Source organism: Pelobates fuscus, chromosome 6, assembly GCF_036172605.1.
Source record: "Pelobates fuscus isolate aPelFus1 chromosome 6, aPelFus1.pri, whole genome shotgun sequence".
NCBI lineage: Eukaryota > Metazoa > Chordata > Amphibia > Anura > Pelobatidae > Pelobates > Pelobates fuscus.
This window is the reverse complement of record NC_086322.1, coordinates 284,440,266-284,457,938: the sequence shown is the minus strand read 5'-3', so window position 1 is coordinate 284,457,938 and position 17,673 is coordinate 284,440,266.

Below are 17,673 nucleotides of genomic sequence, written 5' to 3'. Positions count from 1 at the left end.
TGTGGGAGCCGAAAGAAGTCGGTATTATACATTGTCGAGCGCATCTGAGAGGAGATGGTGATGTAACCAAAGGAAATCGGATGGCAGATAGTGCAGCTAAGCGTGCTGCTGAATCAGGAAGACAGGAGTATGTGGGGCATATAGCTGCTCTAATACCAACCCCATTGTCTCAATGGACTCCAGTTTATACAACTCAAGAAGAGGAGTGGTTAAAGACTGAACCGGGAAAGTATTTGGAGAACAAGTGGTATCAGCTAGAAGATGGAAGAATAGTTATACCAGCATCACTAGCAGTAGAAATTGTCCAGAACTATCATAACGGGACACATTCTGGGAGAGACAGTACAGAAGAATCTCTCAGGAAACATTTCTACATACCAAGATTGTCCAACTTGACTCAGGCCATTGTACGTAGATGTGTAACGTGTGCTAAAAATAATGCAAGACAAGGACCAGTAAAGCCACCAGGAGTCCAGTTTATGGGGGGACTCCCCATGTCCGATCTACAAATAGACTTTACAGTGATGCCTAAATCGGGTGGACATCGTTACCTTCTGGTAATTGTGTGCACCTATTCAGGCTGGGTAGACGCATGTCCTACTCGTACAGAGAAAGCAGGAGAAGTTGTGAGATTCCTGCTACGAGAAATAATACCCCGATATGGACTACCCTGTTCTATAGGATCGGACAATGGTCCAGCTTTTGTTCATCAGTGCCTACAACAACTGACTCATATGCTTGGTATAAAGTGGAGGCTTCATACCGCATATAGACCCCAGAGTTCTGGTAAGGTAGAGAGAATGAATAGAACTATTAAGAACCAGTTGGCTAAAATGTGTCAGGAAACCCAACTTAAGTGGAACGTTCTCTTACCCATAGCTCTATTGCGAATCCGCAGTACCCCTACCAGAAGGATGGGCCTCTCTCCTTTTGAAATTATGTATGGGCGACCACCTCCCGTACTTGGTAACTTAAGGGGGGATTTGAGTCAGTTGGGAGAAGGAATTACCCGGCAGCAGGTTGTAGAGTTGGGTAAGACTATGGAGGAGGTACAGAAATGGGTACAAGATAGATTACCTGTGAATATTTATCCCCCTGTTCATAGTTATCATCCAGGAGATCAAGTGTGGATTAAAGAGTGGAATAATGTACCGTTAGGGCCCAAGTGGAGAGGTCCTTATGTTGTTCTTTTGTCTACCCCTACAGCGATTAAAGTGGCCGAAGTGACTCCGTGGATACATCACTCCAGGGTTAAACCAGCAGCAGTTGATTCTTGGCAAGTTACAGCAGACCCAGAGAATCCCTGCAAGATCCGGTTGAAACGCACTACTCAGTCGGAGTAACGAGGAATTATTGTGGATTATAAATTTTATTGTTACAGGTGTGAGTGAGAAGGCCATAATAAAGCCTGTCCGCTTACCAACACATAGTGTATAAGCCAGGAAAGTCCCGAAGGGACACCTGTGAAGACGAGCAGAACTCCATTCCCTGCAGCCCTCACATCCTGGAAGCTGAGGCGCCTTCGCACGGACGAAGACTGAGGATGACGGCGAAAGATGTGCTTTTGATTGTGTATATTTATGTGTGTTTTTATATTCAGGAAGGTAGAGGTACCGACACTCCTAGCTGTGAGGTGTGCATTAAGACTACGAGAACAGGTAATCATATTTCCCAAACCCTAATTTGGCATTCACAATACGAATGTAAAGGAGAGGTATCAAGATGTAGATACCTAAATATAGACTATAGTGTGTGCCATTTAGGAGTAGGAGAACCTAAGTGCTTCAGTCCAGAGTATCAACCTCGTACAATTTGGTTGACTCTCAGGAATGGAGATCCTCAGGGGACCCTAATTAATAAGACGGTGTTAGAATCCGTATATTCTTCGGGTGTTCTGCTATTTGATGCATGTAAGGCGATATCAAGTGGTAGAAAGCCGTGGAATGTATGTGGGGATCTTAGATGGGAGAGGACGTATGGATCTAACGATAAATATATTTGTCCCAGTAGTAAAAATAAATATGTGAGTCCTAGATGCCCAAATAAAGACTATAACTTTTGCCCATATTGGTCTTGTGTGGGGTGGGCGACTTGGGGACAGACAGTAGATAAAGACATGATAGTGACTAAGTTGCCGACTAGCCCTTATTGTAAGTCTATGGAATGCAACCCAGTCCATATACTTATAAATAACCCCGACAAGTTCTTAGACAAATATGGAAATTTATTTGGGTTTCAGATATACGGGACGGGTTTAGATCCTGGGACATTATTGTTTATAGGGATAGAGACTGATACGGTATCCTCCCAGACTCATCAAGTATACCATTCCTTTTATGAAGAGATGAGTATAGATAATAAGATCCCCCATAATGCTAAGAACCTGTTCATTGACCTAGCTGAAAGTATTGCCGGTAGTCTTAATGTTACCAACTGCTATGTGTGTGGAGGTACTAACATGGGAGACCAATGGCCTTGGGAAGCAAAGGAGGTAATGTCTGGTTCTGAGGCAGTTGACCAACTAATATCTACACAAGCCGATTATCATTTGAGTGTTAGAGGTAAATCTGAGTGGAGATTAAAGACCTCCATCATAGGTTATGTTTGCATAGCAAGGAAAGGAATAATGTATAATACTTCTGTAGGATAATTAACTTGTCTAGGGCAAAAAGCTTATGATGATGATACTAAAAATACAACTTGGTGGTCGGCTTCAAATGTCTCAGAACCATCTAACCCGTTTGCTAGATACGCCAATTTAAAGGATGTGTGGTTTGATCTATCTATCACATCTACCTGGAGAGCCCCAGCAAATTTGTACTGGATCTGTGGTAAGAAAGCCTATTCGGAGCTGCCACAGGACTGGGAAGGGGCATGTGTGTTGGGTATGCTCAAACCATCCTTCTTCTTGTTACCTATTGAAACAGGTGAGACTTTAGGTGTTAAAGTGTATGATGTGAATCATAGGAAGAAAAGGGGACCCCTAGAGATAGGCACCTGGGAAGATAATGAATGGCCTCCCCAGCGTATTATAGATTATTATGGGCCAGCCACGTGGGCAGAAGATGGTACCTTTGGTTATAGAACCCCTATTTATATGCTCAACCGCATTATAAGATTACAGGCGGTGGTTGAGATTATCACTAATGAAACATCACAAGCGCTCAATCTCCTAGTGAAACATAATACCAGGATGAGGACAGCAGTATACCAGAATAGATTAGCCTTGGATTACCTTTTGGCAGTAGAGGGAGGTGTATGTGGGAAGTTTAACCTAAGCAATTGCTGTCTTCAAATAGATGACGAAGGGCAAGCAATAGCTGAGCTTACTAGCCATATGGTTAAACTAGCGCATGTGCCTACTCAGGTATGGAAAGGGTATAATCCAAGTAGTTGGTTTGGTAGCTGGTATGAGTGGTTTGGAGGGCTTAAGGCAGTGGTAGGTGGAGTCCTACTGATTTTCCTGTTGTGTCTACTCCTACCGTGTCTTATACCCTTAGTAGTTAGGTCTGTGCAAAGCCTGATAGCGAATATAGCAGAGAGGAAGGCTGCTGCACAGATAATGGCGATATATAAGTATAGGGCTCTAGATCAGGGAGAACCAATGCAGGAAGATGAATGTTGAAGATTCACATCATAAGATAAGTCTGGTCTGGTTCAAGGTAACTTGCGGTGTAAGCAAAACTAAGGTTATGTGATGCCTCAAGTAATTGTAAAATATCAAGAGGCATCAAAGGGGGGAATGTGGTGGAATCTCGGTAAAAATAAATTTAGTAGGCCGAGATTACCACGTGGCATGTGTACGTGCATATGCTGACGTATCGATCAGTTGGTTGCACGAGGCAAGATACGATCAGTAGTGTACGGAGCATGTGCAAGAATACAGGATGTAGTATTCCCCTCCTCCATTGTGCTGGACAGGCCATGCGGTCAAGCAGGAAGTTAATTCTTATATTGTATTGATTGGTCAAGAGAATGTGCGGGTGGAGCTTAATATGGGAGGAGTTATGTGCCTATATAAGGAGCCTGCACTATTGTCCGGGGCTCAGAACTTGCTGTATTTTGGTGACGCTAGTCCCTCTGAGTCCCGATCGGTGATCCAATAAAGAATCTCTTCCTTCCTGAAGAAACCTGTGTCCATCTCTCTGTGCTTGGCTTCCGTCAGTTTCTCCGGTATCATTTTCACACTTAAAAAAAAAAAAAAAATTAAAAAAAAAAATTATGATAATAGAAGAGGTATTGTGGGAACATCCACACAGAACATGCATTTTTGTATAAAATCTTAATTTGCAGATATTTTATGCCTTAAAGACATAATTAAATATTTATACATCATTTAATTAAATATGCAGGTATCTTTAAAAATTAAGCAATGTTAAAAAATAAATAAATAAAGTAAATAATAATAATAAAAAATATATATATTTTTAACACAATATAAACAGCTTTGTTAAACAGATTTAAGTACAAGTACTTATGTCAAGAAATATACAGAATACGTTTAAACCTGGCAGGTTTAGCATAAATGCAAAGTTGTTGTTTTGGGGGGCTTTATTATTGCCCAAGAAATCTCTGAAAATTTCAGAATTTTTGAGAGCAGCAAGTAAGACAGCAGATTGCAATGGACACCATTACAATATTGCTTTGCCGATTGAGGTCAGAGCTTTAAAGAATAAATAAATAAATATTCTATAGCTCGCTAGACCACTGGCTTTTATTGAACAGTTGGCACAACACTTATAAAATAGTTTGTAATACTGCACATTATAGCTGTGACAACATGATATACAGGGTAAAAATGCTATTTCACTGTTTAATAGACTTACCCAGTATTTAAGGACGACATGTTTCTTGCAAAGTCATCGGGACTTTGAGGGAGTTTCTAACTACGTTTAATTAATTAATTAATTTACTAAAGAAAAAAAAGGTTTTGTTTTTTTTTCCCTGCAAGTGAGTTTTCAGCGCAAGGTCATTTTGTGTTCACAGACTATTCGGATTTTTAAAAAGCTGTTCTTTATCTCACACTACGAACGGCCTTGTAATTCCTATGCACACTAAAAGTTGGCTTTTAAATGTTATTGTTTTAACTTTAATATTTCATAGTTAATACAGAGGATAAAGTAATTTAAAGAAAGTATATTGAAAGTATATTAATTGATAGGATTTAATTGATCTATTTTGGTCCACTGTAAACTGATCTCTAGTCTCAGTCTGGTGTTCAAACAGTTTTTCTTACGATACGTCGTGTGTTTATATCCACAACTGCATTTTGCTTTGTGGTAACAAATTGAAAGCCTGACATTGTAATACGTGTACGGACATGCTTATAACAAAGCATGGGCCCTCTCCTCATATAGTTGGCCGTTAACAGGCACTTTGATGCAATGTGTCTGTGGTCACTGGATCACAAAAGCATACCCTATCTCTCAGTCATGATGCAGAGTTTATGCTTGCAAGGATATCCAGACCTTATCCACCTGGTATCCACATAAATACTCCTATCGTTTAGAGGGGTTAATTACATAATAACCATTGAAGGTAATATGTTGATTGTTCTTCCTATAGAGGAAAGATAGACTTGCCCAAAAGCTTTTTCATGGCTAGGACAAGCTCCTATAGAGAGAGGTAATCTACTACCAACTCCTGAAAAGGAATATTGGTGGTCCAATATGGGAAATACTGTAATTCATGTGTTTAGTAATCATAAGCATTTGCTTATTGTCACATTACTGATGTACTGTTTATTGAAATATTAATATCTAACGTACTTTTTGAATTACTATACATTGGAAGTTTGCCAACATCTCATGGTTATAAATATGTTTTTGTATGTGTTGATGCATGTACCAGGTTTACTTGGATATATCCTGTGCGAAGTGCAACCTCTGATACCACGTTTTCTAGTCTCACTTCCTTAGTATGCATTTGATAATCCCAGGACCATCCATTTGGATGGTGGTCCTGCAGTTACTGCAAAGGAATCCTAAAACTGGGCAACCACATTTGGGTTACTTTGGGATTTCAGTGCCCCAGCCACCCCCAAAGTAGTGGGGTTGTGGTCTGGGAAAATGCTGAGGTTAAATGATTATTAACCAAGTTACTAGTTGCTTGCCCCACACAGTGGTATCTATTTATTCCTATGGTACAGGTGAGCATTCACAACATACCTGATGATACAAATGGTGTACAAAAAAGCATACCCCGTGAAAAAGACATACCCTCGTCACTTCCGGTGACGCGGCCGCACCAGAAGTGACGTTGGGACGGGGGTGTGCGCCACCGTGCAAGCGCACACCAACTAGGTAGGGATTAACGCCACAGTGCGCACGCACGGCTCAGTACTCCCGTCGGAGGTACAGCGCGCGTGCGCACTAGTGGCAAGGGAGCATTCCACACACACCGCGCGTGCGCAGTATAGGGGTAGGGAAATTTGATGGCTATTAGCCCTGTGAAATCTCCCTACCCCTATACTGCGCATGCGTGGACTCTGATCATTGGATTAAAGCCTCTCCCTGCTCCCAACACTCTCAGCCATCCATAGGCGTGCGCAGCCTGTTGCATTAGGGTGTGCACCCTAAAGCACAAACACACACGCCGCGTGTATATGTATTTTTATACACACACACATACATACATACATACATACATACATGCATACATACATACATACACACACACAAATACAAGTATGCATAGGTGCAGTGTATGTGTGATTGTGAGCTGTGCAGTGCAGCGAGTAAGGGGTGCAGTGTGTGTGATTGCGAGGGGTACAGTGTGGTGTAATTGTGAGGGGTACAGTGTATGTAATTGTAAGGGGTACAGTTTGTGTAATTGTGAGGGATTCAGTGTGTGTGGGGTACAGTGTGTATGATTGTGAGGGGTGCACTGTGTGGGCGACAGGGGTTAGGAGGGTGGAGGGCAGCAACAGGGGTTGGGGGGGTAGAGGGACAGGAGGTGGGGGGGTGGAGGGGCAGTGACAGGAGGTAGCGGGGGTAGACGGGTTTAGTGACAGGGGTTAGGGGGTAGTAACAGGGGTTAGGGGTGGTAGAGGGGTAGTGACGGGTTAGGGGGATAGAGGGGTAATGACAGGGGTTGGGGATAGAGGGGTAATGACGGGGTTGGGGATAGAGGGGCAGTGACAGGGGGTGGGGGAGTGGATGGGCAGTAACAGGGGTTAAGGGGGTTAGAGAGGCAGTGACATGGGTTAGGGGGGTAAAGGGGCAGTGACAGGGGTTAGGGGGGTAGAGTGGTGTGACAGGGGTTGGGGGGTAGAGGGGTAGTGACAGGGGTTGGGGGTAGTGACAGGGGTTAGGGGGTAGAGGGGCAGTGAACGGGGTTGGGGTAGAGGGGTAGTGACAGGGGTTGGGGGGGTAGAGACAGGAGTTAGGGGGGTAGAGGGGCAGTGACATGGGTTAGGGGGGTAGAGGGAAAGTGACAGGGGTTAGGGGGTAGTGACAGGAGTTAGGGGGGTAGTGACAGGAGTTAGGGGGGTAGTGACAGGGGTTAGGGGGTAGTGACAGGGGTTAGGAGGTTAGAGGGGTAGTGACAGGGGTTGGGGGTGTGACAGGGGTTAGGGGGTAGTGACAGGGGTTAAGGGGGGTAGTGACAGGGGTTAAGGGGGGTAGTGACAGGGGTTAGAGGGGGTAGTGACGGGGGTTAGGGGGGTAGTGACGGGGGTTAGGGGGGTAGTGACAGGGGTTAGGGGGGTAGTGACAGGGGTTGTGACAGGGGTTAGGAGGTTAGGGGGGTAGTGACAGGGGTTAGGGGGTAGTGACAGGGGTTAGGGGGTTAGAGGGGTAGTGACAGGGGTTAGGGGGGTAGTGACAGGGGTTAGGGAGGTAGAGGGGTAGTGACAGGGGTTAGGGAGGTAGTGAAAGGGGTTAGGGGTAGTGAAAGGGGTTAGAGGGGTAGTGACAGGGGTTAGAGGGGGTAGTGACAGGGGTTAGGGGGTTAGAGGGGTAGTGACAGGGGTTGGGGGTAGTGACAGGGGTTAGAGGGGTAGTGGCAGGGGTTAGAGGGGTAGGGACAGGGGTTAGGGGGCGTGGGGGGCAGTGAGTGACAGGGGTTAGGGGGTTAGAGGGCTAGGGACAGGGGTTAGGGGGGGTATGGGTGCAGAGGCAGGGTGGGGGGGCAGTGAGTGACAGGGGGCAGAGGGGGGTTTAAATACCTTCCCTGGTGGTCCAGTGGGCGCCCTCTCTCTTCAGTCTGCAGCTCTGCCGGGAGTGAGCTGCAGACCACATGGTGAGTCTCGCGATCTCCAGGCAGAGCGTTGCCGTGGCAACGCTCTGACAGGCTGGAGATCGCGAGATACTTCAGTCTGCAGCTCACTCCCGGCGGAGCTGCAGACTGAGGATCAGGGCAGACGGACAGGAGGGGCCTCTCACCCGGCAGCATTGTGTGCACGCCGCCGGCCCCCTCCTGTGTCGGGTCCTCGGTCATAGACCGAGGACCCGACATGTTAGTCTGCCCAAAGGTAGTGCAGCACGGAGGTGTGATTAGGGTGTGCCCAGGCACACCCGGCACACCCCGTGCGCACGCCTATGCAGCCATCCAAGGGGAGGGTAAAGTATGGTGGGGTTTTTTGTGAAGTATATGGGGGGTCTGCGCAATATAATGGGGGGTCTGCGCTGTAGAATGGGGGGTCTGCGCTGTATAATGGGGGGGTCTGCGCAGTATAATGGGGGGCTGCGCTGTATAATGGGGGTCTGCGCAGTATAATGGGGGCTGCGCTGTATAATGGGTGGGTCTGCGCAGTATAATGGGGGGTCTGCGCAATATAATGGGGGGTCTGCGCTGTATAATGGGGGGTCTGCGCAGTATAATGGGGGGTCTGCGCAATATAATGGGGGGTCTGCGCTGTATAATGGGGGGTCTGCGCAGTATAATGGGGGTCTGTGCAATATAATGGGGGGCGGCGCTGTATAATGGGCGGGTCTGTGCAGTATAATGTGGGGTCTGCGCAGTATATTGGGGGGTCTGCGCTGTATAATGGGGGGTCTGCGCTGTATAATGGGGGTCTGCGCTGTATAATGGGGGGTCTGCGCAATATAATGGGGGGCTGCGCAGTATAATGGGGGGTCTGCGCTGTATAATGGGGGTCTGCGCTGTATAATGGGGGGGTCTGCGCTGTATAATGGGGGGTCTGCGCAGTATAATGGGGGTCTGCGCAGTATAATGGGGGTCTGCGCTGTATAATGGGGGGGTCTGCGCAGTATAATGGGGGGGCTGCGCAGTATATTGGGGGGTCTGTGAAGTATATTGGGGTGGCCTATGTGTTAGATGTGGGGGGCAGTGTGTTAGATGGAGGGGCTGTTCGTTACATGTAAGGGGGCAATGTATTATATTTGGGGGCTGTGCTTTAGATGTGTACAACCCTAGTTTCACAGAAAAATATTTATTTCCTAGACATGCCATGGCATGCTTTTTGCTATGAAACCGCAGCCATCTAGTCACTCGCCAGAGAAGGATGAGAAACTGCACCCCAGCGAGAGGGACTGCCCCACATCTGCAACCAAATAAGGCGTCCATAAGGCGGCACAGGGTGTGTGTCTGTGATTGTGTGTGTGTCTGTGTCTGAAAGTGTATGTGTGAGTGTGTGTTTGTCTAAATGTGTGTGTCTGTGTATGTGTTTGTCTGTGAGTGTGTGTCTGAAAGTGTATGTGTAAGTGTGTGTTTGTCTGTGAGTGTGTGTCTGTATGTGTTTGTCTGCGAGTGTATGTATGTGTGAGTTTTTTCTATGTGTTTGTGAGTGTGTGTCTGTGTATGTGTTTGTGAGTGTGTGTCTGTGTTTGTCTGTGTCTGTGTATGTGAGTGTGTGTATGTGTCTGTGAATGATTGTATGAATGTGTGTGTCTGTGTGTGTGTGTGTGTGTGTGTTTGTGAGTGTCTGTCAAATCAGTGAGAGTATGTTTGTGATTGAGTGTGTGTCTGTCAATGAATGAATGAGTGTGTGTCAGATCAGTGAGTCTGTGTCTGTCAGTGACGTCTGTGTGTTTGTCATTGAGTGTGTGTGGCTGTTAGTGTGTATACACCACTGAGTGCAGCGTGGAGGAGCGGAGCGCAGTACAGGAGCTTCTGTTTCCTGTACCCGGCCAGACTGAGAGGAGGTGCTCACTGAGAGAGCACTTCCTGTCAGTCCAGCCAGGTACAGAAAACTGAAGCTCCTGTAGAGGGTCTGCTCCGCAACACTACAAGACAGGTAGGAGGCACACCAGGAAGGGGAGTGTGACTGCTAAGAGAGTGGGGGGTGCACCAAGGGACAGAGAGGGGAGGGGAGAGAAAAACCAAGGGACAGGGAAAAGAGGGGGGGAGGGGAGAGGAACACTAAGGGACGGGGAAGAGGGAGGGGCTGGTTAGGAGGCACATAGGTGAAGATGTTAATTTTAGAGGGGGGGGGGGGCGGAAAAATTCATCTTCGCCTATGTACCCAAAAATCCTTGCACCGGCCCTGCTTATACTGTGACCGTATCGCATAAACATTGACTTATACTGTTACCGTATCTCCTAAACACTGCTTACACTGTGACCGTATCTCTGAAACACTGCTTACACTGTGACTGTATCATAAAAACTGCTTATCCTTATCGGGATCCATCAAAGGTGAAATCTAGGGTTATATACTCCATGCCACTTTAATCAGGGGGGGTAATAAAGTGTTCCAGATATAGCGCCCCAGTTTGGTCAGGTTTAAATCATTATATGGGATACTGTTTTCTCAATTCCAGATCAAGTTTCAGTTTGATGAGGGAGGCAGTTTAAAGCATTATACACGTTTTCTGTATTTTAGATCTGGTGTCCCAGTACGGGATAGAGACCATCGTTCTGTTTAACAAGAGGATAGTTGTGCATCATCTATGAATGGTGGCTCAGCAGGAATTCAACAGGTTCTTGAAATGGAAACCTCTGTTGCATTAGACACAATTCTGATATTATAACCGAACCCTAAAGCACTTAATATTTTTATGATATTTTATTTATGTATTTTGAATGTTGTGCAAAGACCCCAGATGGTCACTGTTCCACTTGTATTCCAGTGGCCATGAAGGGCAGGTGAAGGTAGTTTTTATTTGACTTAAAATGTCCTTTGTATGCATCTTCTTTCTCAAGGTCCTCTTCAGCTCCTGGAGCATTAATCTGCCAGAAGTCAACGGAAGCGCTCTACTCAAGTGTATGCATTAGCTCTGTCTTTTGTCAAAAGTAGAAAAAATACTTAAGATAAAGTTGTTCCTGTTTGCTTTTAATTTGTGGGCGTCGCAGGGATGCTTTAAGTCAAAATTGAAAGCGCTCTATCATTCTTTCTATTCTACGCCTCTAATCCTCAACATGGAAATTGTAGTTTGTAATAATAGAAAATATGTAGATTGTAATATGCTTTCTGGTTACGTTCTGGTGAGTTTTAACTTAATTTTGTATTTTTACAGCTCCCGAGGGAAGGAGCAAACTGCCTTGAGGAGTCCCTGCATAAAAGACTATTGGATACAGAAGGCTGTACTAAAGGGAGATCTCATCACAGCATCATCCAAGTTGTAATCAGGAGTATATGAGGCCTCTTAAGAGTAAAGAGCGGCTAACAATATCTGATAATAGGCCACATGTGCAATTATTATGTATGTAATTGATGTACAACATATGTTTTCACTTTTTTGTTACATTAGAAATTAACAAATATTGTTAGACTTTTTGTTTACTGCTGTTTCCTGCAAAAAAAATAATATTAAAACTCCAAACAATTTTGAAATGTGCAGTGAAATGTGTATCTGTAATCAACGTTAACCTGCTAATTACTGTGGGACAATGGAGAGCAACCCCAAACTGGTACTCTATCAAACAATCCAGGACTGTTTGGAAATATGGCTTTGTATCAAACTATGATAATTTATGGTGCACATAGGTCCTTTTGTCACTGTGCCTATGGAAAGTTTTGCTTATAACAGTGATGACTTTCAAAAGATAGCAATAAGCAGAGTAAGAAGTTGCTCTTTAAAGTGACACTATAGGCACCAAGACCACTTCATCTCGCTGAAGTGGTTTGGGTGCAGTGCCTATGTCCCTTTAACCCTGCAATGTGAAATATTGCAGTTTCTGAGGAACTGCAATAATTACCTTGCAAGGTTCTCATCCTCTATTGGCTGTCTACCACGTGAAATTACACTGGACATCCTCACGCTTTGCATGAGGACAACCAGTGTCTTTAAAAACGCTATAGAAAAGCCTTGAGTTAATGCTTTCCGATGTGGAAGCCCAAATGTGTGCGCAGGAGGGACCTGATGTACGCGGAGCCTGACCTAACAATCAGGTAACTGACAAAAAGGGTGAAGAGGGTGTTAGATATACAGTTTGATATTCCTAGCACCATAGGTTTCCTTTAAAACAAGGAGTCTTTACCCCATTTCTAAATTTATATAGGTTCCCAAAACATCTATAACGCCAAAAAGGCACTCCAATCTGTGTTCAACAATAGAACCTGAAGTCTAATTTTTTTTGTGTTTTCTCCTCTGAAATCCACCATCTCATCACCCTGCTGTAGAATTGCAGTGATGTCATACATTGGGACACAGCAAGTGCTGTTATTATTTATAGCTGAGCGACACAAATTGTCACGACTAGTAATGTGGTCCAGCACGCAGAATCTATGTAAACATATACATAAGTCAGAAAAGGAAAAATAACAGGACAGAGCGTAAACCGGACCTTAGAATGGCCGGACTAATACGCTAGAGACAGAGAATGGTCAAAGGGAAAGCCGAGGTCAAGGAAGCCAGAAAATACTCAATACCGATAAGACAAGCCAAGTCAGGGAAACCAGAGATCAGAATAACCAGGGAAACGCCAAGGATCAGGATACCAGGAAATCAGAAACACGAAACTAGCACTTTCAGGAAACCAGGAAACTGAAACCACGACATGGCAAAGTACTAGGGTGAATTAGGGGTTTAAATACCCCTCTCTAAGCTATGATTGGTCAGAGGGCGACCTCTGACCCCAGAACGTACGTGTGCGTTGACGTCGTGACGTCACGCACACGTTAGTATAATTCTCGGGGGCGGGGCTATCCATAGACGCGACCACGTGGTCGGCGCCATATTGGATTCGGGCGTGATGCCCGGAAGAACTACACGCGCGGTTCCCGGCCCGCCGACGAGCAGGTAAGCTCGTGTAGTCGGAGCGGTCGTGCCGGTCGGGCACGACCGTGAGGCTCGGCGGGCCGGTGACCGCAACAGTACCCCCCACTCGAAGACCGCGCACCGAGCGGGAAGGACCCGGCTTAAGAGGAAAGCGGTTGTGAAATGACCGGATAAGACGGGGCGCATGGACCCGGTCAGCAGGAACCCAACAACGTTCCTCGGGACCATAACCCTTCCAGTCAACGAGATAGGACAAGACACCTCTGGATAATTTGGAGTCCATGATAGAACGGACTTCGTATTCCTCTTGATCACCCACTACCAAGGGCGGAGGAGGAGTGGATACCCTTGTGTAGCGATTGCAAGTAAGGGGCTTGAGCAGAGACACATGGAAAGTATTCGCTATTCTCATATGAGCCGGTAGTGCCAAAGTATAGGTCACTGGATTAATACGTTGGGTAACTCGAAAGGGACCAATGTACCGAGGGGCAAATTTCATGGACGGGACCTTAAGCTTGATATGTCTTGTGGAGAGCCACACCCTGTCACCTGGAATATAGACAGGATTAGCGCCCCGTTTCTTGTCAGCTTGGACCTTCGCTCGTAATGAGGCTTTTTGCAGAGCTGAATGGACGGAATCCCAAGTATCATGAATCGAATCTAAACGGGTGTTCAAAGCGGGGATTTCTGTGTCTGAGAATGCAGAAGGAAAAACAGTGGGGTGATAACCCTGATTAACAAAGAATGGACTGTGATTAGAAGATTCATGAGTGGCGTTGTTTCTGGCGAACTCAGCCATGGGTAAGAGCTCGTACCAGTTAGATTGATTGGCATTTATAAAGCAACGTAAATAGGCTTCTAAAGACTGATTCGCCCTCTCTGCTGCTCCATTTGTTTGAGGGTGATATGCTGACGAAAAGGAGAGTTCGATGCCCAATTGTTTGCAAAAGGAACGCCAAAACCTAGAAACAAACTGGGTACCTCTGTCAGATACTATGCTTTTGGGTACACCGTGCAACCGAAAGATCTCCCTCAAGAATATTTGAACTAGATCTTGAGCAGATGGTAATTTTTTAAGTGGGACGAAATGTGCCATCTTCGTGAATCTATCAATGACCATAAGGACTGTATTAAACCCGTTTGAACTGGGTAGATCCACAATGAAATCCATGGCCAAGTGGGTCCATGGAGCACTAGGTATGGGCAGTGGTTGTAATAGTCCAGGAGGTGACCTGGGAGGAACTTTAGAAACAGCACATATTTGACATGCCCCAACATAATCTTTGACATCGTTTCTAAGAGCAGGCCACCAAAATCTCCTGGAGATGGCAGAGAGAGTTTTATGGACTCCAGGATGGCCCGCTGTGAGGCTGTCATGGAACAAATCTAGTACCTTCTTTTGAAACTGAGGTGACACATACAGTTTGTCCGGAGGTTTTCCCACAGGTGCCTGAGTTTGATCTGCTATTATGGCACAGAAGAGTGGAGAAGACACTTCGGAAACTGTAGTGGCAATGAGGCATTCAGGAGGTACAATAGGATATATCACCTGTTCCGGAACTTCATCTGTCTCAAACTGCCGAGAAAGTGCATCTGCCTTGGTGTTTTTAGTACCAGGTCTGTATGTAATTACGAAATTGAATCGAGAGAGGAACAATGACCACCTAGCCTGACGAGAGGACAGTCTCTTAGCGTCCCCAATATAAGCCAAATTCTTATGATCAGTAAAGATCAAAAGTGGCTCTTTGGAACCTTCCAAGAGATGCCTCCATTCCTTAAGGGCAAGTACAATGGCCAAAAGTTCCCTATTCCCTATGTCGTAATTCCTCTCTGCAGGTGTGAGTTTGCGAGAGTAAAATCCACAGGGATGTAAAGGCGTATCAGGACTCTCTCTTTGAGACAGAATGGCTCCAACTCCTGTCTCTGATGCATCCACCTCTAGGATAAATGGTTTGGATGGATCAGGATGGGTCAGGACAGGTGCTGAGGAAAATAAAGATTTTAATCGTTCAAATGCTTCTCTTGCTTCTTTGGGCCAAGATATACAATTTGCTCCTTTTTTTGTTAAATTGGTTATAGGGGAAATCACGGAGGAAAATCCCCTTATGAATTTGCGGTAGTAATTCGCAAAACCTATAAAGCGTTGAGTAGCTTTAAGGCCCTTGGGTAATGGCCACTGTAAGACTGCCTCCAGTTTACGAGGATCCATCTGGAAACCAGACGGAGATATAACGTATCCAAGGAATTGTATCTCCGTTTGGTCAAACTGGCATTTCTCCAGTTTACAGTAAAGGCCGTTCTGTAACAGGTTTTTCAGTACAATTCTCACATGTTCGTGATGTGTCTCTAGGTCTGGGGAATAGATGAGAATGTCGTCCAAATACACTAGAACGAACATGTGAAGGTACTCTCTTAGGACATCGTTGATAAAATCCTGGAATACCGCTGGAGCGTTACATAATCCAAACGGCATAACCAGGTATTCGTAATGTCCCATTCTGGTGTTAAATGCGGTCTTCCATTCGTGACCGTCCTTAATTCTGACTAGATTGTAGGCACTTCGGAGATCGAGCTTGGTAAAGACTCGAGCTCCCTTTAATCTGTCGAATAGCTCTGATATAAGGGGAATAGGGTAGGCATTTTTTATGGTAATCCTATTCAAACCCCTATAATCAATACAAGGGCGTAGGTCTCCTTCTTTTTTAGAGACAAAGAAGAATCCAGCCCCGGCTGGTGAGGAGGACCTACGGATATGACCCTTTCTAAGAGCATCCTTAATATATTCCTCCAAACAAAGATTTTCCTGGGGGGACAAGGCATAGACTCCTCCCTTGGGAGGCATAGTCCCTGGTAATAAGTTTATAGTACAGTCATAAGGTCTATGAGGAGGTAACCCTTCAGACTGGACCTTGTTAAATACCTCTTTCAAATCCATATACTGCTGAGGAATTTGTGTGGTCAAGGGAGGTGTAACAGGAACATTAATGGTGCCAATAGGTTGTGGGATTTGCTTAAAGCAAACACCTTTGCATCTCTCACCCCAACTCACAATCTCTCCTTCAATCCAATCTAAACGTGGATTGTGTTTCAGGAGCCAAGGGAAACCGAGTATTATCGGAACTGTAGGTGAAGATATGATTTGAAAGGTAATTTCTTCAGAGTGGAGAATACCCACTGAAACAGTGATTGGCAGAGTTTCGTGTGTGATGAAAGGCTGGGTAAGAGGCCTTCCATCAATGGCCTCGACTGCTATAGGTTTCTCTTTATGTCTTAAGGGCAGGAGATGTTTAGCAGAGAACTCTTTGTCTAGGAAATTCTCCGCTGCCCCAGAGTCAATCATAGCCTCACACTGAACAGTAGTGTTCTCGAAAGATAAGGTTACTTTGACCAGGAAACGGTTCTTAGTCAATTTAGGGGACATATACATCACACCTAAGGTCGGTCCCCGTACGTGCCTTAGGTGTGCAAGTTTTCCGGCCGAACCGGGCATGACGATCTTAGATGTCCCTTCTTGCCACAATACATACATAACCCCTCGTTACGTCTGTGTTGTCTCTCTGCCTCAGTGAGTTTAGCACTACCCAATTGCATGGGTTCAGGTTCTGGAAGAGGCGTTTGGCTATTCACCACTGGGTTAGAGAAACGAGGAGCTATGGACAAATTAGAACGTCTGTTACGTTGTTTGTTTTTCTCTCTCTCTCTCTGAGCCGGTTATCAATGTTTATCATGTAGGCAATAAACTCATTAAGACTAACCGGAAGGTCTCTAGCTGCAGTTTCATCTTGTATATTCTCAGCTAAACCTTCAGAGAAAGCAGCCACCAGACCGCTATTGGTCCAATCAACCTCAGACGCTAATGTCCTGAACTCTATTGCATAATCGGCTACAGAACGATTGCCTTGCCTGATTCTCATAAGGGCTTTGGCAGCGTTCTTCTCCCTGCCTTTAGGTTCAAATGTAGCCTTAAAGGCCGTAAGAAAGGTACTGTAATCACGGGCTATTGCGTCACCACTTTCCCATAAGGGGTTAGCCCAAGTCAAGGCTTTTCCAGTTAATTGGTTCATCAGATAGCCTATTTTAGATCTATCTGTTGGGAATGAACCTGGAGAGGCCTCAAAGTGGTATTCTATTTGGTTTAAAAAACCTCTAAATTCCTTAGAATCACCTCCATAACGAGGGGGCGGTGACAAAGTTATGGACGGTGGTTTATGTGGTACGGGAACCACTACAGGTGGCGGAACCACAGGTGGTACAGGAGGGACCTCTAAATAGGCAGTCCTCTGGAGCAAGGTCTGAAATGCCTGAGCAAATTGGTCTAACCTGTGGTCCATATCCTCCACCCTATTTTCACATGCGATCATATGTTTGCATAGTTCTGCAGGATCCATGGCCATGTCGTAATGTCACGACTAGTAATGTGGTCCAGCACGCAGAATCTATGTAAACATATACATAAGTCAGAAAAGGAAAAATAACAGGACAGAGCGTAAACCGGACCTTAGAATGGCCGGACTAATACGCTAGAGACAGAGAATGGTCAAAGGGAAAG